Source organism: Phyllopteryx taeniolatus, chromosome 11 (genome assembly GCF_024500385.1).
Source record: "Phyllopteryx taeniolatus isolate TA_2022b chromosome 11, UOR_Ptae_1.2, whole genome shotgun sequence".
Taxonomy (NCBI): domain Eukaryota; kingdom Metazoa; phylum Chordata; class Actinopteri; order Syngnathiformes; family Syngnathidae; genus Phyllopteryx; species Phyllopteryx taeniolatus.
The window spans coordinates 24230269-24256546 of NC_084512.1; the positions used below are offsets into that span (position 1 = coordinate 24230269).

Genomic DNA, 26278 nt, shown 5'->3' on the forward strand with positions numbered 1-26278 from the left:
TGAGTTATTCTTTCCCCCCCCCCCAGCCCTACACTATATTAGTTACTTTTAGAAAATATGCTCTTAGTGATTTAGAAGCTCCATAATGTTTGGTTTTCCGAAAAAGGTTCCCCCCCCCCCCCCCCCCCCCCCCCCGCCTCCGATGTGCATGAGAGACTTCTCCCTTTTAATTGCCTTTAAATCTAATTGAAAGTGAAGCGAAAAAGTCAGGAAGGCTGGCTTTGAACTCCTTTGAAAATAAAATAAAATTCTTGTGACAAGATGATGGATCACCTGTAAGGCTACCTGACACTGAAATTAGGCTTTTTTAATGACACGCTGCCTCCTCCTCGATGTGAAATTCAAATTGGCTCCCCTGCTCGCCCTCCCTGTCGTCACCTGTCCCTTTGACTCGCGCGTACGCCAAACGCAGGCACTTTGTCTTTGTCACTGGCAGCAGGACAATGTTTTTCACCGGCAAGCTTTTGTATTAACCAATCTCATATGGAACTGACGACATAGCTCATTGAGCAGCGCGCAGTTGTTACGGGAGCGCTTTCAGCCGCCTTTCTCTCTCTCATAGGAACCGGGTAGATTTCTTAACGCTCTCATTTTAGGCCCACTTTTGAGGTGACCACAGGGGAGAAAATAAATTGCCTTAATTGTCATTCATCAAGAAGAAAATTCTATTAGTTAAGTTGTACTTTATGAATGATATATTTAGTGCACGCACACGAACGCTGATGATGGATGGATGATTCCGAGGACATTTTATGCCGTAGTTTCATGTTTGATGTTGAATTTGCCAGAGGATATTCATAACTTCTTAGAAAATTGTCATCTCTGTTCCTTTATTATTGCAGTGAACGCCCGTTTATTGTGGGGGGATACGTTCCAGTCTTAACTACAACAGGTGAAAATCGGCGAAAGACGAGGACCACGTATACAACGTTTAACCATCTCACACGTATTTTTGAAAGACTTTTTAAAATGATTCCTTCGCGCTTGGTCTCACGCTCTCGCTGTCAAGAAAAAGGAGCCTATCGTATCATATCACTTGCAGGGAACGAAAAAAGAAGGCAGCACGGGCTTGTTCGTTTGCCACTCCCACTTGAAGTTGAGTGTAAACTGACTCATAAAGCAAACGAGAATTAAACATTGTATATTGAAACGGCAAAATGGTCAACAAAGCCATAATTTCAGCTTTTTTCATAATTTCATCCAGGGGCCTCATTGCGTTTTATTGATGGGGGCAAGCCAAGGCCGAAGCCCCCCTAAAATAGGCCTAGCGACGCCACTGATTTCTTCCGATGAAAGTCCGCTACACCCCAACAGTTTCGGTATGGGATTGAACAGATACTGCGGAGTCCACGTAACACCTTACCTGACACTGGAGATGACGTCACCTGTAATCAGGTGTGGCAGCTCACACGCTGACCCGCATCCTCTGCTGCCCCTCCTCCTCCTCCTCCTTCCGGTCATGACGCTCGGTCTCAACAGCGGTCGCCTGTAATCCATCCTGACGCCTGAAGGAAAAGACCCGGCCGGCCGAGGGACGCGGGGCAGAGGGAGGTAAATGAAAAATCAATGTTACTGTGACACATTAACTTATCCCGCCAATTTCATAAGCGGCATTAGATGTCAGGAAGAATCTGCAGCGTCGGGAGGTGCTATTGGTTTTCCACAGGCCACTTTCAGCTCGCAGCTTTTTGGAAGAGTTGTCATCTGATGCGCCCAAGAGTGCGCATCAAATGTTTTGACACCTCGTCAGTCCCGCTTTCTGTCTCCGATTGGTTGCTTCCCCTCGGGCACGGTGGTTTCTTGCAAATTGATGACAGGTGATTTTTTGTAAACAAATCATATTTACCATGTACTTCTGTCAGGTCATAGTGACAGTTTTAACAAATGCTGTATAACAAAAAGGTATTTTTTTCCCCCTTCTAAATTGCAAAATTCCCCTTTAATGTCCCTCACACAAAGTACAAAAAATTAAAGATGATCCTTGCAGTCCATTGCCCCCATATTGTGTAATGCCCTTAGTTTTGAGTGATGATTTTTTAAAAAGCAGCTAAAAAACGCATTTGTTTAGGCAGGCATTCCAGTAAGACTAAATTGCCTTTTTGGTTTTTTTCGTGTTCGTTCTTGTAAAATGTAAAATATTCTATTTTATATACGGTATCTATGACAATTCCCTGACCCTGGTCTTAGTATTATGGAACATATTTGTTATTCTAAGATGTTTGCTGTCATACCTTTTCGTTATTGTTATGAATTATATATGCTACATATTTTCTTAGGGATCAATAAACGACAGTACTGTAAATGAACACAGTAATCCCAACTTTGACAGAACTGAAGATGAAAAAAAAGACCTTTGTTGAGGTATTAATTCAACAATATATTTATTATTGATATAATATATATATATATATATATATATAAATTCATGTATATGAAAGGTCTATATTAAAAACATGACATTTTTGATTTTTGAACACTAGAAAATGACATTCCGCATGCTGTATACTGTACATAATAGGGTGGTTGCATGTTTTTTGTCAGTCATTTTATGTTAAAAAGCTTGATTTAAAAAAATACTAACGCAATGATGAATAACGGAATTGTTTTTTTGTTTGAGATACATTTGTACACACATTTTGGAAAGTAGTACTCCAACCATATAAGATGAGCACACATTTACAAATATATAGACAGTCAGATTCAGGCAGGAACAAAAAAAGTGCCGTCACTGGGAGGGCCTGCCTAATCAGTACCCACTCTCAACTGCTAAATGTATTTAAACACTAAATTAACAACCCATAAAGGGCCTTTGGTACACTACAGTCAAATTAGAGCCACTTCTTATTTACTGCCACAGAACTGCAAAAGTGACACTTTGCCTGAGCACATTAAGAAAAGCAATGGAGTGACCTTGGCATAATGGAGGTAGCTGACATGAGAACGTCTGCAGCCGTCTCGTCCTCGAAAACGCACACACATTCCCAGCAGAGAGAAAAAAAGGAATGACAGAAAGCGCATCATTAAATCAACAGCTAATGGCGTTAGCATCACTTGGGCTACGAATGCTGAAGATTTATGGGAATGAGTTCCCGGTGTTGCAAAACAGAGAAACACTGGAGGTCCTTTCCTTTGAACAAAAGTGCTGTGGCTGTTGCTGTGGATGTTTTTTAGCGCCACATTTTAATGCTTTAATTACACCTCAACATCTGTGCGCAGTGATTTAAGTTTATGGATGTGGAAGCTCTTAATTATGAAGCAAAATCCATAAAGTCATTTCTGATGGCGGATGCAGACAATTAAATTTATTTAAGATTTTCAGCCGAGGCTGTCTGGAAATGACCCTCAATGCCACGCGCCGCATGTGACGTGTCCTATAATGGACGATCAGCGCCAACAACAGACGGCATCAATCACGAGCTATCATCTCAAAGTGAGGAGCCGCGTCTGCTGTTCGGCTTCTATTGCGCATCGCTAATGACGTCTGAACACGACGACAAACATGAGTAGAGCCCCCCGCCCCACCACCACCACAAAGTCGACATGCAGAAACAGTAGTAGCTCAACTTGCAAGTTAAATTCGTTCGGTGACCGAGTATGTGCCTCAAATCAATTTTCCCCATTGAAATTAATTGAAATGCCATTGACATCTCCCGATGTTACGTCTTTAATAAAGAAAATAGCACTGCATTGTATAAAAATATGATAAGAGAGAATGTAAAAAAAAAAAAAAAAGACAGTTTTATAATGTGTAATTACGAGACATACTTGTGTGTATGTTGGACGTGTGCCTTTAAAGGGCGTGGCCTAGTGACTGATTTCCTTCTTCCCTGATAAACCAGATTGCTGAGGTGAGCAAGGTGGCAAGTAAATGTGTGTTGTAACATAAACATTATCACGAAGGTAAAAAAAAACAAACCAAAACCCAAAAACCTACCTACATACGGTAATAAACCTCGGACGACCACAACACTCAGAAATCAGACACTCGAAGAAAGTCGTACGCCGAAACAGGCAAAATCCTGGCTCGGACGCTTCTCGATGTCGTACGTAACGTTGGAAAGCTCACCCTTAAAAATGTTGGGGTGCAAAATTCGAACTTTAATTTTTGAACATCCGCTTGGTTTTGGTCCTATTGAAAATGGTCCAAAATGCATTACGCACGGCATTTCTTCTTCTTATTATTATTAAAAGTGAAGCCACTTTGAAATTTTGGTGCAGAAAAACACGCACACTATTTGCTTACGCAGGCCACATGAAATGATATGGCGGGCCAGATCCATAAAGTCATTTGGGGATTTGCATCGGACACCTGTGTCGTAGGAGGACGCGGCAGCTAACGTTGAAAAGCTGACCTCGGAAAACGCGGGGGTGGAAGAGAAATGTATCCCTTTATCACCTTCCGTTCAAAAGTTAGTTTCCCCCCAATGCCTCAACCTTCTTAAGTCAAACGGTCAAACGATGTTGAACGGTACCATTGGAAAGTTGATTCCAATTAGTGAGCGCATAAAACCGGTCCAGATAAACAGATCGCCCCCAATCAAGCACAAATTCTTTGAGAAGCCCATTTACGCTTTCTGTGTGTGAGTGTGAAGCCCAACAGCCTTTCCCTCAGCAAAGACAAGGACAGTGGAGTGTGACAAGCATTAAGACACCATGTGTGCCGTACATATACACTTACCAGCTTAATGTGCGGGTGTCCATCACCATGACTTCCACTTGAGGAGCGCAGACGACGCGGCACCTTGGGCTAAAATGAAAGAAAGAAAGAAAGAAAGAAAGAAAGAGGAAAAAAAGGGCCCTGCAGGATATTTGTCAGATGAGATCCATTTGTTGTCGGCCGGTCACTGGCAAGCTTCCGTGTCAGCGCCGCTGATGTGCCTCTTCCGTCAAGTTGGCCTCACGTTGTTTGCCAAATTGACTCATAAGCGCAGTTTGCTAAAAGGAACATAATGCAGAACATTTTTCTTGTTTTTCTTTTTCTTTTGTGTCCCTCACAATCTTTTTAGTCCTTCTTTCCAGATGGCTGATTTAAAAAAAAAGGAAGAAATTAACTGCCTTGAGTGTTTTTTTTCTTCTTCGTCTTCTTTAAACTGCAATATAGCGGCCATTATTGATGACATCATTATTATGTGCAGGATCTCGGAGTGAATAATAAGTCATGATCTGTCATTTACACTGTTATTGGCACCGCAAGTTGTAAAGGTTAGGTAATTTATTCTAATGTTTAATGTGTCATGGTCCACGTTTAAAGGCACGATTGTTCCATTTCGCCCCCCACCGGAAAAGTGCTTGTCACGAATAATCCACAAAGCCTTTATTTAATCGTCTGCTCTGGTTTAGAGCCATTTGTGTGGGAACCAGTAAGTGATTATGATAATATTTTTGTAATAAAAGTGAAAGCCGGTAAGCCTTTGTATATAGTAATACATGCTGAAATGAGGATGAAAATAAGTCTGCAATCTTGGCAACTATATCCATGTGATTTTTTTGGGGGGGAACTTTACTAAAGCATGGAAAATGGGCCGACAGTTAAGAAGCAACGTGGAACAGGCCTCACGTACAAAGACATTTCTGTACAGCATATTCCCCAAAGATGAATAGCCGTTTGGTGGGATGGTCGTGCAGAACAATGAGAGGGATTTCAGTGAAATGGGCTTTGGGGTGGCATTGTGCGCATACATTGTTGATGGGGGGTTTGGGGGGGGGGGGGGGGGGGGCGCAGGGGGGGACGCGGGGGGGGGGGGAATTCAGCACGCTTGAGCGCATTTAAATTTACACAAACTCTCCAGGAATGACAGTGATAAATGTTACACTCTATTCTACAATATGTTTAATGCATAGGTCTGAGGAGTTAAGTTTTCTCCCCGTTTTGGCGACGAGGCTGCCGCTGTACTTACCACTACATGTTACATCGCATTCCCTTCCATTAAAATGCCAAGTGGCAACAGTGGAGACAGCAGGAGGATATGACACGGAATTTGGTTACCTGTCACCTCCCGCCATCCTTCATTTTTTTTACATTTATTTATTTATATTGTTTTGAAAGCCTTCCCCCCCCCCCCGTTGTCATGTCGGGTATAGCGAGTGGTGAAGGTTGTTCTCGTATAACATGCTAGTGGGGGGGAAAAAAAAAAAAAAAAAAAGATTCCCAGGAATTGAGACACAACTTGATCCCTCAAGCAACAGCTCGCTGTATTTTTGAAACAATTTTGTGTATGAAATACTTCCTGGGCTAGATTTAGGGTTGGTTATTGTTAACGCTCATCGACGTGGAGAAACAAGTTAACCGCTGCTATGAGTAAAACGTAAAAAAGAATAAAACACTCGGTCTTTATTTTAACAAATGACAAAAGCATAATCAGTGGCGGTCCTTCCTAATTGTCATGTACGTGGAAAAAGGATTATATTTGAATACAATGCAATAATAATGCAAACAAAAAAGAAGTGCGGAGTTTGTTAAATTTACACTCGGAAAAAAAAACGGTATCCTACATGTGCTCCTACATTCATGCTTAAGGGCGCACACACACTTACACAATGCAATCGAATGCAGGCAATGTTTGTGAAATTAGTTTTCACAAAGATTGTTTTCTGTGTCATACCTACATATTATTTTCAAAACTCGTATGAATGATCGGGTTGCTGTAGCAGTGCCTTTTATGCTAATATTCATAAGCCCCGTCTATGGCACGACGTGTGCGCAATTAAGCTAGCGGACTTTTGATAGATGAAATGACATTGTTTGGTTGACCGTTTTGGTATGTAAAAATGACCGTTTTGGTATGTAAAAATCTAATGCCTAATTCTCTTTTGTTGTCTTATGTGTCACTTTTACAATGGACTTGAAGTGGGAGTGGCAAACAGCTTGAAGCGAGCACGCTTTACCTCTTATTTGGAGAACTGTACAAGTGAGATAGTGAGAGCGGCTGCTGAGGAATACTTTAAAAAGTGTGTTTTGGTAATATGAAGGGAGCTTTAATGAGTTTTAGTGTTTAAAGCCTGAGGAAAGGATTAACAACTATGAAATAAATATTCCGTTAAATGGTGGGTATGCCTCAAATTTGGACCTATGTATCCCCCTGCAATCAAAACCTTATTTCAGAGATATATTTGTCAAATTCCAAATTGTGCCACTTTGGGGGTGTTCGACTTTGGAGTTTCCAGCGTAACAGCTTGTGTTACGCTACGACGACGCGCCCTCATCGGGTCCTTCGAGGCCCCTCTGATGCTGGGGAATCCGCATCTCTCCTTATCGCTACGGCAAAGTCAGCTGTGACCACATGGCCACACTGAAACGGACCGCCGCCGGTGACACGTGCGGGAAAACTTGCTTGACTTCTCTCCGTCGCCTTCACACACAAACACACACGCGCGGAGAACGAGAGCGGCGCTGGTGTGGATTATAGCGAGCGAGCGTACGTCGTAGTAGTAGCAGGAGGAGGAGGAGGAGGAGGAGGAGGGCGCACAAGTGAGTGTGTGCAAGTGCGGCACTGGAAGCGCAGATAAGATACAGCGTGCGGGCTTGATCTCTCTTTAGGATAAGTGCTTTGACTCCCAGTTCACCTGCAAACACGCACACGCTAACACCCCAGTGGCTGTTTGCAAAACGTACTCTCTAGAAAAGTGTACACGTGTACATGAAGCAGCTGGGGATTACGTCGCAAAGTACTCTCTGCAGGAGGTCCACGAGCCACAGAGACGAACCACCAGCGTGTCATATGTTGGGTCCTTTTGTCGTTTCTCGAGTACGGCGGTGGCTGGAGATACGAGCGACCAGGTTTTCCAGATGCGAGCCGTTGTTTGGCCCGTCTCTTGACTTCGACAAAGATTCAACTGGCTTCACAACAAGTACAAAACAAGCACATGACTTTGCCTATAAGCTTCATGCTAACACATCATTGGAAACGCTATAGGCGGGCTAACGAATTTTATGCGGCGGCGTTTCCCGCTTTAAGGAACGGCTATTTGAACACAAGCGCTGCGGCAACACAGGCAGACAGACAATAAGCCAATACATACGGGCATATATTCTTTATCCTCTTCAAAAAAATGACAAATATTACTGCAGATTACTGCGTCACTTACGGTAGCTGAGTGAAACTGTATTATGTGATGCACACCAGAAGGAGCCTCAGCAAATGAATCATTTGTAATGTGCAAACCCGGGTAAAAGCACCTCCTCCTCGTCCGGGCCGAATGGGGAACGGAACCGTTTCCAAGCACCCGCGGGAACTTCAAACATTTACAATATCTTGAAACACAAGATGTTACCACGGAGCCACCAACGGTGACAACAGACAGTGTTTGGGTTGGGTTCTTGTTGATGTGGATCATATCATATTTGTATAAATTAAAGATATGCTGTACGTGTATTTAACTTTTGTTCAAAGACATCAGCCATAAATAAAAGAAAACTGTAGACAGTTCAAACAATGTCATCAATCCTAGTTATAATCGCGTTGGTCATGTGACGTTCCGTGTGTAGTGGATTATGTTATTACTGAATAGTACTTTTTTCCTTCTTAAAAAATCAATTATATTTGTACTGTTTAGTTTTTCTGGGGGAAGGTTGCAAAGGACTGACGGCATTTTCGTTCATTTCAACGGGGAAAGAGTTTTCTGAGATCTAAGACGCACGGATGTTCCGGTGAATGCGTGTCTAACGATACGCTAACAAGCCACTTTTCTTCTTTTTCTAGCTATTGTGAGAAATAATCGGCCTGTTTATAAATATTTGCCAGCAAGATCCCTGCTCCCGACAACGGCTTTGCTTTTACGGGCCGTGCGTCAAGCCCGAGCCAAGCACAGCTTCTTGCACACCGCAGCAGAGCCGCTGTAAAGCCTGCAATATGTAAACAAACAAGCCCCAACTTTGTGTGTTTGTGCGCGCGCGCGTGATTTACAATGCGAGCAGGTTGGACTTGGCTGCGGGGGATCTTTCACCACCTCCAACAGGCCCCAGCCATCCAGCTCGCCGGCAATTCCGGCCGCGGACAGCTTGAGCACTTTCGATTTTATACCTCAGCGGTTTTTATAGCGTCTTTAGCCGTGCACGCGCAGACCACCTCACTATATCCTCCGCAAGCAGAGCGCCCGCGTGAGGCGTCGGAGAGGAGGTCCATAACAACGCGGGCGAAAACAAGTGTTGATGAAGGATGTCACGTGATTGTAACCGGTGCCCGGATTGGCTCTGGTGAGGAGGGTGTGTGTGTGTGTGTGTGTGTTGGGGGCTCGCCGGCGCAGATTGAATTGGCTGATGCGACGCCTTCCCGCCTCAGATTAAGCAAGGTAGAGTAGCCAAGCCTCCGAGGGTTTTAGCATCTGTGCAGGCTTGCCGCAACTGATACTGGGAAGTTATAATTAAAGGTTCCGAGTGACAGAACCTCGCTCGATGCAGCTCGCGCATTCCATCTTGCCAGGAAAAACATTTGCAGACAATGTTCGTGTTCAAAGCAGCTACTGCAGTCCGCTGTATAGTGACGCTTTTGATCTCATATTTACGCTCTCCTGCTTTAAGCGGGATACGCAATTTCTATAAATCGACGATACAATTCGGGGAAATTCGGCTTTTGGGTGAAAGTATCGAATGAACCCAAAATGCACTCTAACCTTTACACATCCGCTTAATTTGAACTTCTCTCAACTCGAACGCGCGTGTTCCATTGTTCCAGGTTCCAGGCGTACGTTGTGCGCGACTTGCCGTTCTCGAGCAAAGATGCGAAAGGCGAACTTCAAGGATGCCCTTGGTTTACACCTTTCTGTGACTCTTCCGGTCTCTGCTTTGCGACCCGCTGATAGCTCAGCGGCCGCTTCCGGTTTGAAGCCTCGCAAAGGCAAAGTGCTGCCGATGAATTGTTTGGTGTGGTCTCGGTGTAATGATGTCCAATGTTTGCGAGAACGCTCCTTTTCTGGGAATGTTTTAAAAACTCTGCTTTTTAGAGCATTTCCACTTTTAAATGATATTTCTTGCACTGTATGGTTTTGTTTTTAATGTTTATAAGCTGTTTTTTTTTCTTAGTTTTAAAATTATTTGAATCACGTAAAGCATATTGAGTTACTTGTATGAAATGCGATATAGAAGTAAATTTGCTTTGCTTTGATTGTGTGTGTGCGTGCGTTTGTGTGTGTGTGTGTGTGTGTGTGGTGGGGGGGGGCTATTTGTTTCATTATTTCTTTCCTGTATTGTTTGTTTGAATAATAGTATCTCAGTCTGATATTGTAATATGTTAATATCTACAAAAATAAAATGAAATGGCCAATTTTGTGTCAATTTGAAAAGGGCTAAACAAAAATTGCTTTTTCTGAATAAATGAAAGTACGAGCTCAGTTACATAACGAATGAAATTCGTCGATCACAGTGCCGCTGTATTTATTTTTTGCATGATCTGTTCCACGAAGCAAAGGATTACGGTTTCACGGCGGCGGGCGGCGAAACGCATAAATGCATAAAACCACACGAGAGCAACAAGCGTCCAAATTGACCACTGCGCAACCTTGACACGGCTGACACGCGGCCAGCCGCCTGTCGTCGTTACCGCCCGCACGGCTGACAGGGAGACGCAGGGAGGCGGGATGGAGTTGAGGGTGTTTTTACGCCGGCCAGCTTTGGGCAGTTGAGTTTAATTTGGGATTTACAAGTGACATCGTGCCCCCGTGACCGTCTTCCTAGCCGGGGCCCGGGTTTATGGAGTGAGACAGCGGGGTCTTTTTCCTCGTGATTAGTAGGCCTGCGAGCGGCCATGCGCAAAGTATTATAGCCCACGGCATTATGTATCAGAGTTAAAAGACCCCCCCATCTCCGCAGACCCCTCTCCATCAAGTAACCATCACGCCCCCGCCCTCAGTCACACCTTCGGAAGGTCAAGCCTCTCAGACTTGTCGATGGCTAATGAAGACGTGTGACGTCTCGGCAAAGTTTGCAAGGAGAAAATTTACAATTAAAAAAAAACAAACAAAAAACAACACACAAAACAAAACAAAACTTGGAAAAGCGTGAACTTACTGTTCACAGCCACGTGACGAGCGCGCAGGCTTATCTGGAGCCGAGGCTGTTCGGCTTAAGCCGAGGCATTAATACACTGATAGCCTGCGGAATAGCCAAGCATAAAATGAATGTGAAAGGATGAAGAAACAACAAGAAAGGCGAGGAAGAAAGAGGATGGAAGTGGCTCGGCCTCCGGCTCGACAGAGCAGAAATCTAGAACAAGGAGAAGCATTACGGGGAGCTCCTCGTTGATATGACTGTTATTCCCCGCCACGTGCTTTTGTTAACAACACAAATGACAAACAGGAATAAGTTGCCCAAAGTTCTGCGTATAAAAAGTGATGGGAAATTAAACACATCCACGAACAAGAAACAGAACAAATAAATAATCAGAATAACAAGCTAATTCAATTACAACATTAAGATCCACTTCCTTTGTAACACGAGCTTTTGCTAAAGCGCTATCCCTTTTATTTTATTGATTAAAAAAAAAAAAAAAAAAAAAGTCCCAGAGGCGCTAAAATGTAGAGCCAATGATTAATGTCCCTCTCAGAAAAATAAATGATATGGAATAAATTAAACTACTGCAGCAGCAAATTGAAAAATAAGAATGTAAATGAGCTTTGAATACTTAATATCATGGAGAAAAATAGGCAATGAGGCCCTAAAATGATGAGGGATTAGCACAGAAACATGACATTAGCTCTAATGGCAACGAGTAGATTTGTGCCAGTGTCACAATTTAACTGTCGCATTTGATTTTCTGGCAGGTAAATGACAAATGGGAGGCCGCGGGCACCACTCCAAAAGCTTTGAAAATACCGTGAGCAATTCTCCACGCAAACTGATAAGCAGGCCAAATTCCCTTGCGATCAAAGTCAACAAAGGCCCGATTATCCTGCGGTGTGGGGTGTGGTATTTTTTCTGATGGCAAATCCTTAACAACACCGAAGTGCTGTTGTTGCTCCGTGGACTCTGCGATTGGGAAGTTGGGAATCACAATGACAAGCTAACAATTAGCCGAGCTTCTTCCATTTCTTCTTATTTTACTACATTGGCAAGGGCCTTACTCAAATTGTTGCCAGATTGTTCTCACGCCAAATAAATGAGCATTTTGATGCCTCTCCAACGCTCCCAGTTCTCCCTCACAGGTTCCTAAACTCAACTCAGTTTCATTTATACAACGCTTTAAAAACCGCTGAATCTAAAATATAAGACGACTGAGCACAACAGTAAACGGTAAAAATGACAGCAAATCAGTCTCATGGTGTGTTGAAGGCCAAGGACTGAAAAGGGGGTGGCTATTCGGTTCGGTATTAAAAATGGAGAGCAAAGCGAATTGTCTCGGATGTGCACCATCAGTCCGTTCCATAGTTTGGACCAGTCACAGATAAATCCCGAGCCCGTCTGAGCTTCCGCTAAAACTTCAGTGGCACCGGGCATAAGTGTAGCTATGACGCCGCTTGAAGAGGCAAGGCGGGATGAGACTATTTTGAGATTTGAAAACGAATAGCAGAATCTTAAAATGAACTCTGAAGGACTTAGGAGTTATATGCTCCCTCTTACGTGTTCCATTTCAGAGGCGAGCGGCGGCTTTTTGAGCCAACTGGACATGTTTGAGGGAAGACTGGCTGACTCCAAAGTGAAGTGCATTACCATAAGCAAAACGATGAAGTGCGAGTGCAGCCAGTGGAGGGAGGCCAGAATAGGAGTTATAGGATCTGTCTTTTGTGATCCAGTTAGGAGGTCGAACCAACTGGAGATGTTTGAGGGACGACTGGCTGACTCCAAAAGGAAGGAAATAACAGTAATCCGGCCAAGACGTGATGAAGGCGTGGATTACGGTTTAAAAATGCCAACATAAACATATTGTTAATCATTTAAAAGCACCGAATTCAAGCTATCGGAATGCATTCCATCCCTCTATGCCGGGCGTTCTCAAATTTGATGGGCCGAGGGAGAAATCTTTTCCCTCATAATCGCAGACACGCCATAGGAATTAAAGTTAAAGTCAATTAGTTTTGAGAAATAAGTTGCAATATTAACAAATGTATATTTTTCTTTCGAAAAAAACCATATAATTTTATGATATGAAAGTCGTACTTCTTCAAGCCGCAAGATTTTGTGGAGTTACAAAGTGTGCCGCCACGTGATTATTATTTCTATTGGGAATTTGTCTTTGGTTTTTTTTCCGGATCCAAACAAATGAATATAGTTAACCGGCGCCACGGAATAAACAGATTGTGTTTGATCTTGAGGTTCCACGATTTGGCTGATTTCTGAAGAAATATATTTGTATGCGTTATAGCGGAGACATTGAGTAGGCTGGAAGGGAAGAGGAAATGGTCTCCTTGAAGGCAATCTGCTCATTAAGATAATGTGTTAGTTCCAATTAAACTAACATTAAAATGCTCGCCATAAAGGGCTGGACTCAGCGTTTTTCTTAACTTGCTCTTTTAATTACATCGTTCCTCTCCTGTCATTAAGGATATTAAAAATTCATTAACACGAATAGTCCTGCATGGCGGCAACAAATCAGGGAGAATTTCATCTCGTGTTGTCAAAGGATTATAACCATTAGTGATTTCATGTGAAAGGCGTCAAAGTCCAGCCCCAAAGTGATTTTTAAATGGTTTTTTTTTCATTTTTTTAAAGGACATGCGTGTCAACAGGTTATTGCCAACTGTCAGGTTGTTAAAGTGTCCCATTTATTTGAAAGGTGTTTTAAATGCGGGGGGGGGGGCGGAAGAGGGAGACATTTACATGAGGAACGATTTTTGCCAACAGCAAGCTTTATGTGTTGTATTTATCCACTTATTAATTGTACATTTATTTGCCCCGGCTTTGAGCGTTCGTTCCCGCGCTAATGCGATTCCATTGCCGGCTGTTATGTTTTCCGTCAGTTATATTTCTGCCGTCTAATTTGTTTTCATCAAATGAGTTTATGGCTAGCTGAAACTGTTTCACAGCTTCACTATCGAAGCGTGCCGCCGCTGCTGCAGGAAATGAACATGCCCCATGAATAACGTCAATGAGCAAAGAAAAGAAGGAAGACGATGAAGAAAAAAAACAAACAAACCAAGCAAAAAAAAAAAAAACACCTGCAAAATCCTACCAGTGCACATTAGCGCTGTCCGACAAGCTAACAGACACGAGTGCACGGCAAAATGAGGAAGATTAATCAGATTAAAACAAACATACACACTCGCGGGAAATGCAGCAGGTGTTAATGTGCAAATAATTACAGCTTTGGCATGAATAAAGGAAAATAATTACATCCAAAATGTAAAACAACAGCTTTGAAATGTTTTTGTTGGCACAGAAATGTGTGTGTGTGTCCCGTAAATTTCCCCGGTGGTAAATGTGATCACCTTTATGCAAATCTTAGTTGGTATTAAGAAAATGATGCGCAGCCACATGAGGGAATTCTTTGCCAAATGTGAAACTAATGTGAATATTGCACATTGTTGGCATGCGTGTCACACTTGGATTTTGAAGAGCTGCAGGCAGTTTCTTTCGCTCTCTATTGATTTTGTGCCGTAGCTTGAATGCGCGAGGAGACTTTAACAAGCATGTAAGTATGATTCTCTAAAGACAGTGGGAGTTTGCAATTTTCCCAAAAATACAAACATTTTTTTCTCGCTTTCTTCTTTTCTTCTTTTATATGGCATATGTATTTTTTTTAAATTCTTTAGAATTTAAATATCTTGACCACTGACCAAACTGTCAAACTTAACATAAAACAAAGAGGATTACACCGTGTGTGTTTAAAACGACCGCATAGCTTAGCCTTTAGTCCGCTAGCTTAAGGCTAATCCTAAAATAGGCAATGATTAGCATTGATGTGAATGTGTTTTAACCCTTAAAGAAACAGATATTTGAATACAAACTGTACAGCAACACATGCAGACTGACAATATAACAGTACGCATAGTTATGAACTGTATTCTTTATCCTCTATAAAGACCAACTATGTGAATCCCACATAGTTCGAGGCAGGACACGCAATATGAATTTGCCTTTACTGCCCCCAGGGAGCCGAGGCGCACACACCACAATGAGCAGCACAATGTGCATTGAATTGAATGAGAAAGTGTGACAAAAAAACTGTTTAATTATTTTTAATTCTATTTAATTATGTCATACCAGTATGTTTTCATAAAGTACAATATTATAGAGTGGTATTTTAATCAACTATCATCCTTTGTTTTGATTCCCCCCCCCCCCCCACAATCACACACACACACATTTTTCTTGTTGCTTTTTTACAGAAAATGATATATTTTATAATAATTTAATCACATTTATCTAATTAATTTTGAATCAAGGAAGTCTGGTGATAAAACCACAAATTATACAAAGTAAGCTTTACTCATTTGTGTCGATGTTGATATTTTGCATTCTAAACTTGAAGAACCAAAATTAGTGTCGAACCACTTGTATTAGTCAAATGATCAGTTATGATTATTATTATTTTTTTGTGACATTTATTAACAAATAATCGGATTTAACCGGAGCATGTAATAGCTCAAACATCCATAAAGGAGTGTGACCAGTGTGTGAACCCTCCACCACATGTACACACTCACTGAAAAAAAAAAAAACCAACAACAACATCAAATGACTTCATGATTAATAATCCATTAGGAGCTGTTGTACTACTATGTAACTGTAGCATGCGGGCAAGCCACTCCAGTATCGTAGCTCACTGAAATATTCATCCGCTCCTAATTAATTGGCATCGGAGGGGCACCTCATTTTGTTTCTCAAGTGGTGTAAAATCATCTGCAGATTAAGACTGAAATATTCACAACGGTCGCGGTGGGGGGGGGGGTGTTGTGATTCGTGTATGAAGCCACGGGGGGGGGGGGGGGGGGGGGGGTTGAAAAACACTGAGCCCCATTCGAGTGCGATTCTGGTGTGGTTTCATGTTTTAGGGCTAAGTAGGAAATGGTAGAAAAAGTCCATCACTTTATTTGGGTTATCCACGTTTTCAACAACATGACGATACATAAAGATACATATAAAAGATTCGCCTCGCCATGAACAGTGTTGCCACAGTTACCTTGGGAAAAAAAAAAAAAAAAAAGACTAATTATTCCTTTAAAAGTAAGTTACTTTCCTGATTACTTCATTTTAAAACTACTAGAAGTTCGATCACAAGTTCCGGTATTAGTATCATTTAGCAGTTGCATAGGGCACAAAGGGCGAATTCACCTATTAACCTTTTTTTCTTTCTGGCAGTATTTTTTTCCTGATCCCACACTTCTTGCCTTTTTTTTTTTTTTGCTTTCTCATTGATTTCAATTATTATTATTTTTTTTAAAATGCTGATTATGAGAAACTATCAGTACTGCCCCCTTCACTTCTCTGCATTATTACTCATTCTAATCATGCTCATATAATTCAGCCCGCCCTCCTCTTCGTCATCAGAATATGCTATCGATCAGGCGCGATTTCACACACTCACAAGATCGCGCGTGTTTGTGAGGACGGGCATCCCAGAGCCGCTGTTTTACGTGGCGGCCCCGCTCTCATCGGCTTCGGTCTGGGGAGCCATATCCCAGCTGTGGTGGACATCTATCAAGCCTGACAGGTCTATTGCGGAGGCCCGTCTTCACAGGCACTGACCAACGTGGGTCAAAATATCGCTTTCAATGAGCAGACACATTCATGAGCGGCAGGGAACAAAGGCGGATTTGGAATGGCAGCGGACTAATAATTTGAGAGGAAATGGATTATCCTCAGTAGTACGGTGGCGTACTGGTTAGCACGTGCGCCCCAGGATCATAGGTCACAGCATACGAGGCGACCAAGCTGGTAAACTCAAATCATCTTTACCCATTGAAATGAGTGGAAATGCTATTAATCTGTTCCAGCTGTCCCAAAATGTGATGTGTATTTTAATGAGGAAAAATAGCACTCGATATTACTGTACTCTATATAAAACATACAGTAATGACATCATTAAATAGATTGTAGTATATAACGTATAATGTACTGTATACGGATATACACGGAAACTGAGGAGATGTCACAACTCCTCACCAGTAATATTAGTCATTCTTGGCAGAGGATAAAGAATATATGCACGTGAGTATTATTATATCCGTCTACACGCTGCGCCATCGTGTGTTCAAATATCCATTGCTCAAACGGTTACAGCACCGCCACACGGAGGCTATTCGTTAGCCCGTCTGTCTGGTGTTGCCCATAATGTGTTAACATTGGTCTTAAGCTAACAGACTTGAAGGCTAAGCCATGTGTTCGTTTTAAAATTAAATCATGAAGATCCGGAAATGACTTCCACTCGCTGCGACTGACTGGCAACCAGTCAGCTGGGCTAGGCTGCTGCTCACCCGCGACTAAAAGCAGTTCGAGTGCTTAAAAAAAAATAAAATCACCAAACAAAATGTCACCAAAAAGTCGACTTAATGTACTTTCTGCAATTTAGTCGAAGAGCATTGAATCGTTCTGCCAGTCACTATATGACGCTGGCATAGATAGTTGCATGACAAAGAGGATTTGTAGCAAATAAATCATTTTCCTAGCTATTAAAAGGAATTTCGCGCGGCACACCTGACGACCTCTCATGGCGCACTGGTTGGGAATCACTGGGATAGGATGAGGAAACTTGTTTCTGAAATACACTCGACGCGCCCACCGACTAAAACAGACAATCAAGAGGCTAAACCACTCCAAAGCTAAACAAACAGGCCTCGGCATTCCTCGGAGAAACGGATGTCTGTTTGAATGATTGCCGCTGCGACAGCCTCGCTATGATAGAATAACACATTGTGTTGAACAAATAGACCCTTGAGTGCTGCGGGCTCCCAGGGGTCCGTTTATAGCCCCGGGGCTGCGGCTTTCGCAGCCACGGGCCGCTAACAGCGACATGCGAACGCTCCCCGTGCGAACACGTGTCATACTGTGTGCCTGTGCCGCACAAAGACACATCATGACGGACTGCTTCAGTGTTTTGATGAGAAATTACATTTGAAGCCACCGTTGTTTTGGCAACAGGGCTCCATCTACTTTCCTCTTTGCCATTTGATTACATTTTTGACGTGGTGATACCTGGATAGTCGATTTCATTTTTTCTCTTGACCTCCAAGTTCAATTTGTTCCGTGACCAAGGAACTCATTTTACACATTTTACTCATTTATTCATGAATCAATTTTAGCCCCCCAAAAACACAGCACATTTTTTTGTCATTATGTATTTTCAAGAAACAAATAAGAGCGCTGTGTTGTACAATAACATACATCATTGTAACAGAACAAAGTAAAGAAATATATTGTTTTTATAGCATGTAATTGCTGTGTCGGTGCCAGGGAATGTGGTTGAAGTGAGTTGCAGCGCTTCATTTAGACAAAAGTAGTTCTTGACTGTCAACTTGGCGCCAAGGAACAATGTTGAAGTGAGGTGAGGAGTCTCGCTGAGCCAAAAGTAATGCTTGGCCACCATCTTGTGGCATCTTGGTGCCTGGGAACTATGCTGAAGTTAGTTGAGGAGCTTCATTTAGACAAAAATAGTGATTTGACGCTATATTTTGGCATTTAAAGACAATTGTCTTGAAATAGCTTTAAAAAAAATGTGAAGTAGCCAATGATGAACTGCGATGTAGTGGGCGAACACTGCGTGTGAGTCTCTGGGCGTGAGCTGTGGCTGACAGCAGCTTCCGTGTGAATGTGCTCTGAGTTTCTGTTTCACTCTTCTCCCGGCAGTCCCAAAAAAAAAATGGCTGAAAAGTGCATCGGCGATTGCAAAATGCCATTAATCCGTTTCCCAAGAAAAGCAACAAAACATTTGGTAATGAGTTTTTGAATGAGGAAAATAGCACTCTAGATGATTGTACTTTATAAAAACATACAATAACGACAAACAGACTGGAAGTAATGAAATATTTGTTCATGACCTCCGCGTTACCTTGTCGCAGCAGCGTGTTAGGAAACTCTCCGGCGGGGCTTCACTGGAGCTCAGCGATGCTCACCGGCGCCTTAAGAGACACGTCGCTGCTTTTTCTGTAAACGTCTCCAATACGACACTCCGAGCGGGCCGGCGCCACGCGGCGCGCTCTCCGACGATGTCACGGGGTTTTTTTTGGATAGGCGCCATTGTGGGTAGAGGCTTCGCAGAGTGCCCGCGACGCACTGTTCTAACATCTGCCGCGAAAAGAAAACACCCTGCCCTGCTCCCTTTGACACAGTTTTTCACGAGGGAAGAACGGGCACAAAGGCCACCGGTTCTTGTGTGATATCCTGTTAAGGCTGTTGCGGGAGCGGCCAAGCGTCGCCTTCCTTCAGAGAGCTGGGCCAACATCATTCAGCTTCCTCCGTGTGATCCCAGGCACACAACAAACCCTGTGGTCCACAGCTCAGTGGCCAGGGAGAAAGAGCCGTCACACAATGTCTTTTATCCATACGTGCATTCTATTTGTCCAACTTTTCATCAGCATTATTGATTGTTGACGACAAAAGACTTGTTTTTTTTTTTTTTAATGACACTGAAACCTCGAAAGTTCAAGGCCTGCAATGTGCAATTTGACAGCACTCCTCCACCATATCGCAGATTTTGAATACGACAGCGGTGCTCCACAAAGGTTGAATCGAGGCAACCGGACTGTTCTTGTTGGTTGGAGACATTTCACCTTCAACCCGAAAGACTTCTTCAGTTCAATTTTCGGTGTGCGTGTGGGTGTGGTCAACAATAGGGTGTTGTTGTTGTTGTTGCCCAATGTGGGTCGTAAAATGACCGCCCTGCACCAATCGGTCGTTCCATCACCTTGTGGCAAAACAGCTCATCAGAGCCACTCTTCCTGTTCAAAGAGACGATCTTTGTCCGCTGTCGAAGCGTCCATTGGCAAGACGCCGAATGCTAAATTGCCTCCAGGTGGAATTGTTGTCGACTGCATTATCTGGTTGAACAAAGGAAATGTTTGTTTATTTATATATTAGCCTCAATGGGGGAGACTGGTGTTTTTGCTTGTTGAAACATTTCCTGTATTGCAAGCATGCGGTGTTAAGGCACATTTGAAGATGATTACAGAACTGGCCTGGAGTGAGGTTGGTTCTGTTCTGTAGGCCCGAGTCTTGTCTTAGTCGTTCGCTGGCTGCATCAATGGCAGCAGTGCTGGGGAGCTTGTGAACGGCGAGGGCACGTCAGTTCCGGACCTTGTTGGCGAAGTCTGTGGACTTCTGGGATTTGGGTGGGGTATCTGAATTTGATCACGTCCATAAATGCGAGTTGTCGTTCCTCCTGGGTGCGGGTCCAATATTTCGCAAAAATGACTTTGGCATTTCTGCTATAGGCTAATGAAAGACTTTTTTGAACATATGGTCTCTATGTCCAAATTCCACCTATTAGAAAGAAATCAACAAATTGGAGGCTGACCAGCATCTCGAAATTGTGTTTCCACTGTAGCTTTGCAAAGCTTTGCAAAGGTGTTCTTCTTCATTGCTCTCGCGTTGAGCAAGCAAGTGTCTCCAATAAAACAAAGGCCTTTGTGCTGTCTGCTGGGGCGGGCGCATACAGAAGCCATCACCCCAATAGACCCTCTGTTTCCACTGAGCTCAATTAGCCCAGCGCTAACTCTGTATAATTAACACCCCTAAGAGGGTAATCAAACAGAATGTAAATGAATGGCAATGGCGGTGTATTAAGGAAGGCCTCCGAGTGGCGGGGGTGGTCCGAACCCAGACAGAAAAGACATCTCGCGGGCAAACATGATAGAATTACAAAATGAGCAGCTTGCAAACTGTCTCGGCTTTGATGAAGAAACGTTTAATTATCCCCCTGGTGGAGAAGGTCCCCTATTCTCTCAAGCTAATTTGTCCCTTTTGGCTATTTCCTCACCCCACAGGCTTGTCAGTCTCAGGTTACCCGCCGCCGCCGCCTCCTCCTTAGAAGCCCACCGTCGTCCCGGTTCGCCAAGACAACCCGAGTTGCTTGCAGACAGTATTTTGTTTGTTAAGCGTGGCCCTTTGGGAGAAGATGAAAGGACGGGGACGATGCCTCCCACCCGGCGAAAAGGATCAGGCAGGTCAATTTCCTTCTGACTTTGTCTCGTCTCGGCCCACAAAGGCCACCATTGGACCGCGCCGGAGGCCGGCTCTCCATTCTCAGCCTGCCGCCACTGTTTGATTCACACCATTCATTATAGATGTACAAAACAAGCCTCTTCTGCACACAAATCCTCTCCAAAAATGTGAAACAGGAGACAACACTCCCCTCACATGCCGGGCGGGCACATCCAAATAGAAAGGGAGACCATCCCCACTCGCTCTGGTTTCAACACAAATTTGCAATGCGATGCTGTAAAAACAATGTGAATATGATCTGTTCCAGTAAATACTCCGGTGCGACACTTGCAATGCTGCTGTGAATCCGCGAACAGTGACCGCCGTAAGGTTTCCGAAAGAGACGGGTCGTCAGAAAACCTTTTCGCTCGCTGAGTTATTGTAGCGCCAGTTTGCATTTGGGCCACTGAGAACTACAGCGGGCTAACTCCTTTGGTTTTTTGTTGTTGTTGTTGTTGCAGAAATGAATCGAGAGAAGGCGTAAGTCTCAGTTGAAGGTTTCCCGACAGATCCGCGTCTGACATCCAGGAGGCGGTCTATTATTCAACTCAGCACTTTTTTAACCTTGGGTGCCAGCGCATTTGCATGTTAGCATGAGCGGACGACGTCATTTAAAATCGTTCATGAAATATTGATAGATTTAACGGCTGTTTGCACTTGACTACTGCACTAAGCTTTTAGAAGCTTAAGCCCACTCTCGTTCTCATTGGTGTTAAGCCATTCCGGTTCTCAGTGTTCTAGTTCTCAATTATTAATAAGACACGACAGGATTTGCCAATGTTTTTCTTCCCCTTTTTCATTTCAAATATTTATCCCTGCTATTCCCCCTTATTTGCCCAGAACAATTGCTCACGCTTTCCAGATAGTACAATTAAATGCAATCACATTAGGCCCTGACAGTAGAGCCAGTTCACATTTAAATGCAATTTAAAAAGAGAGACTTGCGGGGTGGGGGCATATATTTGCATAGAGAATTCAAATTAAGGCCTAATTATGCAAATAAATGATCAAATGCGACAGTGGATGGGTTTCAATTCAGTTCATATCTCATTCTGTAAGACAATAGTTACTTGATAGGCCAAACGACATTGCTCTCGTTTCGCCGCAGACATTGCCCGACAACTATGTTAAATATTCAGGTGGTATTTAATTACTAAGTGGGGGGGGGGGGGGGGGGGGGAATAAGTAGGGAGCTCATGAATTACAAGCCTTGCTTCTTAAATACACCTTGACAAATCCTCCTCCCTGAGGAATTAGGTTGCCTTTATTCATTTTGCAAGGGGTCATATAAGTCACTACTTAAAGGGTGCAAGAATTGCGAGAAACTATGAAAATACTACAATTTAAAAACACGACTGCCGAGTGTATCTCAATGTAATTATTGCGATCCGAACGGAAGAAAACATTACGAAAACAAACCACAATGACTCCCGAGCCCTAACTGAGCAATTAATTAACGTGTTGAATATTTAAAGATAGCAGACATCTTTTCAATATTAATCACGCGAGAGGAGGAGCAGCGGCCGCATCAGCACAATTCCCCAGAGAGCACAAAGCACAAAATGAGAAGCACGGCAACCAGAACCGACTGAACTAACAAATTCTCCGTCTGACACGCAGCGAGCGCACAACCTCTCGCCAGATCAAGAATCTTGTTTACATACATAAATAACAGGAGCGAGAGGTCCTTCAACACGACAGAGGGAATATATTTTAGCAGTGTTTTACCACCACCCCCCCCCCCCCAAAAAAAATACAAAAATAAAAAAACACTCTCTGATGTTTATGCTACTGTCTGTAATTAGCAGCCATTTAATACCGTGCCATTAAAAGCCAAGATGCATCGCTTTGGTGCTGCTAGATGGTTTTTATGTGGACAACGTCTGTTGGTAGTAAGACTTAATTAAAAAGCCCATCAGGATAAGTACAGATATTAAAAGGGATGAAAAGGAGGAAAAAATATAACTTTCGTTCAAGCTGATCCTCCAGATTTGGGCAATCAAAGTATGTGAGATGAATAGCGGGAGGTAATGAACTGGCCAAACATGACATTTGCTTCGGTGTTAATTAACAAAGTTGTAAAACAGAGTTATCTGCGACGGCAAGCTGTTAAAGAAGGAAAGTGCGAAAAGTGCTCGTCTGCTTTTTTTGTCTTTCCTGTTTTATTTTGGTTTTGTTTGTTTGTTTCAAAAGCATTCCTCTCGTGCACGTCACAGCCAGACATTTGTTACTTTTCACAAGACATCCAAAAAAGTTGATCCAAAAAAAACAGTTTCCAATGACAGAGACACAAATTAGACGCAATGTCATTCAGGAGTGAAATACAAAAAGAAGATGGAATATGTTAAGGCAATCAAGAAATATGATGCAAATTTGCCGTGTAAAATTACAAACAAATAAATAGATACATAAATAACCGGACCCTGATTTCCCTCTTTTTTCACTGCTGAAGAAAAATGTTCTACTTTAAAACTAAAACTAAAATAAACAAGAAACAGCTCGAAGCTTCTTTTTTTGCCACACTGCTGCTTATTATGAAATGAAGTGAACTGAGTTAACTGGCACCACACAGCTCTCACATCTCAAGTCTGCGCTCGCGAGTCAAAGCAAAAAGTCGCTCGTATTTTAAGGCACCACTGTACGACAAGTGACAATTCTATTCATACAACTCACTACATTAACATCGAAGAATGAGCTTTTTTCACCACACTGCCATCTGCTGGCCACTGCCTAAATCAATCCCTAATCCAAAAGCGAGCTTGTTTTTATGTACCGTTGACAAATAGCAAGGTATGTAGATCGTCCCGTGAAGCGTGTCGTGGTGTCATTGGGGAGGGGGAGGTGGCGGTGGGTGGAACAGGTGGAAGGTAATGAAGAGCATCAGCGGGGTAATTGATGACCCTTCCTCCTCATTGGGGATGTTGTTGTGAGGCTTAATCTTTGTCATCAGCGAGCGAACGAGAGAGAGGGACGGAGGAAGACGAAGCGGGCGAGGCGAGCGGCGGGGGGTTAAGCTGTCTCTCTCTTTCTCTCTCTCTCTCTCTCTCCTGTGGGTCAAGTAAACAGGCTCGGCGGGGACAGCTCAGGGCCCGCCGTCTGACCAGCCAGGCTGAAAATGGCCCTTGTCCGCTGTCGCCATGTAGCATTTCTCTCTCCCCCAGCTGTTTGTCCTTTGCCACGGACACAGCTTGTAATAGGAAGAGCCAACATATTTATATAGAGAGGCCCGACCTCGCTGCTGCCTCGTATCTGGCGGTCACAAAAACAGCTTTGTTACTCCTTAGCCATTCACAAGGTGGAGGAGAGGCCGCCTCGAGGCCAGTGGACAGTGAACCCTCCGCTATGTCGCGGTTCATCGTTCGCGGCGCACTATTTTGCAGATTTAGAAGCAATTGTTTTGTGTGATGTTGTTTTTGGTGTTGGAGTGACCTGGCTTGAGAGTTTTTCAGGATACGAGCCATCTTTCAGACAATTTTTTGCTTTGACTCACAAGCAGAAATCTGAGACGCAAGCTCTGAACTCAAATCGCTTACGGTACTTACTCATATTTGCTGCTAAATATAAAACAAATAATGACACATTGTGTATTTAAGACAACCAAATAACTTAAACCTTAAAGTATGCTAGCTTAATGATAACACAAAATGGGAAACCCCTTTGAAGAGCTAACTATTAGCATCTATGTGACGGTGATATAACACTTCAAGCGACAGATATTTGAATAAAAATGGTTTTTAATTACCTTCCTATTTTTGCTAGTTTCTAGTAGCCCGTCAATGGCGTTTCACAGATGTCAACATTTTCCCTAAAAGTATTGATGCTTTTTTAGGCCAACTGGAATCTTCGGGAAGACTGAATATGATTTTTAGGTCATATTATTTGAGATCCTCATTTATAAGACATGGTCAAAAATGTATACTTCTTGAGGTATTTGGTTATATAGGTATAGCTAAATTTGATCTATCTTGGTTTTGAAATAAAAAAATGAGTTGAATTCCATTAAGCAAGTGGACTACGGTTACATAAAAAAAAAAAACGGTTAGGTTGAACATTTTGATGTTTAAATATCTTTTTTCAGTTTTACGGTAAACTTCCACTGGGAGTGACATATAAACATTTTCTTATTTAGAGAACTGGGAACTAACAAATACTTTAAAAAGTACTATTTTCATTATAACTGATATGGAAAATGTTTTGTAGATGTAGAACATTTAGTTTGACTTGGTCTTTGTCTGTATGGCAGATTTTCAGATTGTCTGTAATGCGAAAAACGTCACTGAATTCCGACAGACGAGTCACCGCGAAAGATGCGGTTGTCCCCTCCAGCGACAGGTGCATTGTCCCCGCCCGCGTCTCCGGCTCGCCGCTGACCTCCAAGCCAATTAGAAGCGTTCACGGCGAGTGATTTGTTTTGCCGTGTGCGGCAGCTGTCCACTCAGCAACATTTATGAGTGATTAGTTCAGCTTGGCCTGAGCCCTATGAGGAACCTGCGAGGAGCGACAAAGCCACATTCACGCGGCGCTCGTACAGGGGGAAAGGCCAGGGTAGGCTTAGCGGCGGAACGTTTTGGAGAGAAAACCAAACGAATAACGAGGCCAACAAAGACGTCCTTTGACAGCTCCGCCGTGTGTTTTCAAGTGCATAGCAGGGGAGGTCCATTTACGAGAAGTTACAAGATGACACGAACTCGGGCGTTGAATGAGATACATTTTTGAGATGTCACGAAGGCGAGACCAGGGGTCAGAGCTACTTGTACTACTGCTACTGATTCATCTGTCATGCTAACAGTTTGACATACCTGTGAAACAAACCCCCCCCCCAAAAATTATTTATTGATTTATTTATTTTCACATTATTAAGAAATAATGATATTCATCTACTCTATGTGAAGACTCTGATCATTATGGCCAAAATAATAATCACGATTATTTGGATCAATATTGTAATCATGATTATTAATTAGGATTATTCCTCCCAAAAAATCGTGACTTTTGTTGCGCTACTTTTCAACAAGCAATATGCAACAGTTTTCAGCGCAAAATGAATCTTCAAATAAGAAATGATGGAAAATAAGGAAAAGTAAATGTAGCCCAAAAAGATTCGACATTAGCAAGGGCTAACGGAATCAATGTGCTATTACGACGTGCAATCGCCAATTGCAACTGAATGGAAGCAAATACAATGAATGCATAAAAGGCAATCAATCACGTTAA

General features: G+C 42.9%; 1 long non-coding RNA gene across 1 annotated transcript in view; it reads right to left on the reverse strand.

Annotated features, from left to right (window-relative positions):
• Window positions 1–26278, reverse strand: part of LOC133485464 (uncharacterized) — a 232799-nt gene that overhangs the window by 46634 nt on the left and 159887 nt on the right. The window contains exons 6-7 of the long non-coding RNA XR_009790701.1: window positions 4679–4935; window positions 1364–1505 (exon numbers count right to left, since the gene is read on the reverse strand). This is a non-coding gene — a long non-coding RNA (uncharacterized LOC133485464). The remainder of the gene's footprint in view (window positions 1–1363; window positions 1506–4678; window positions 4936–26278) is intronic.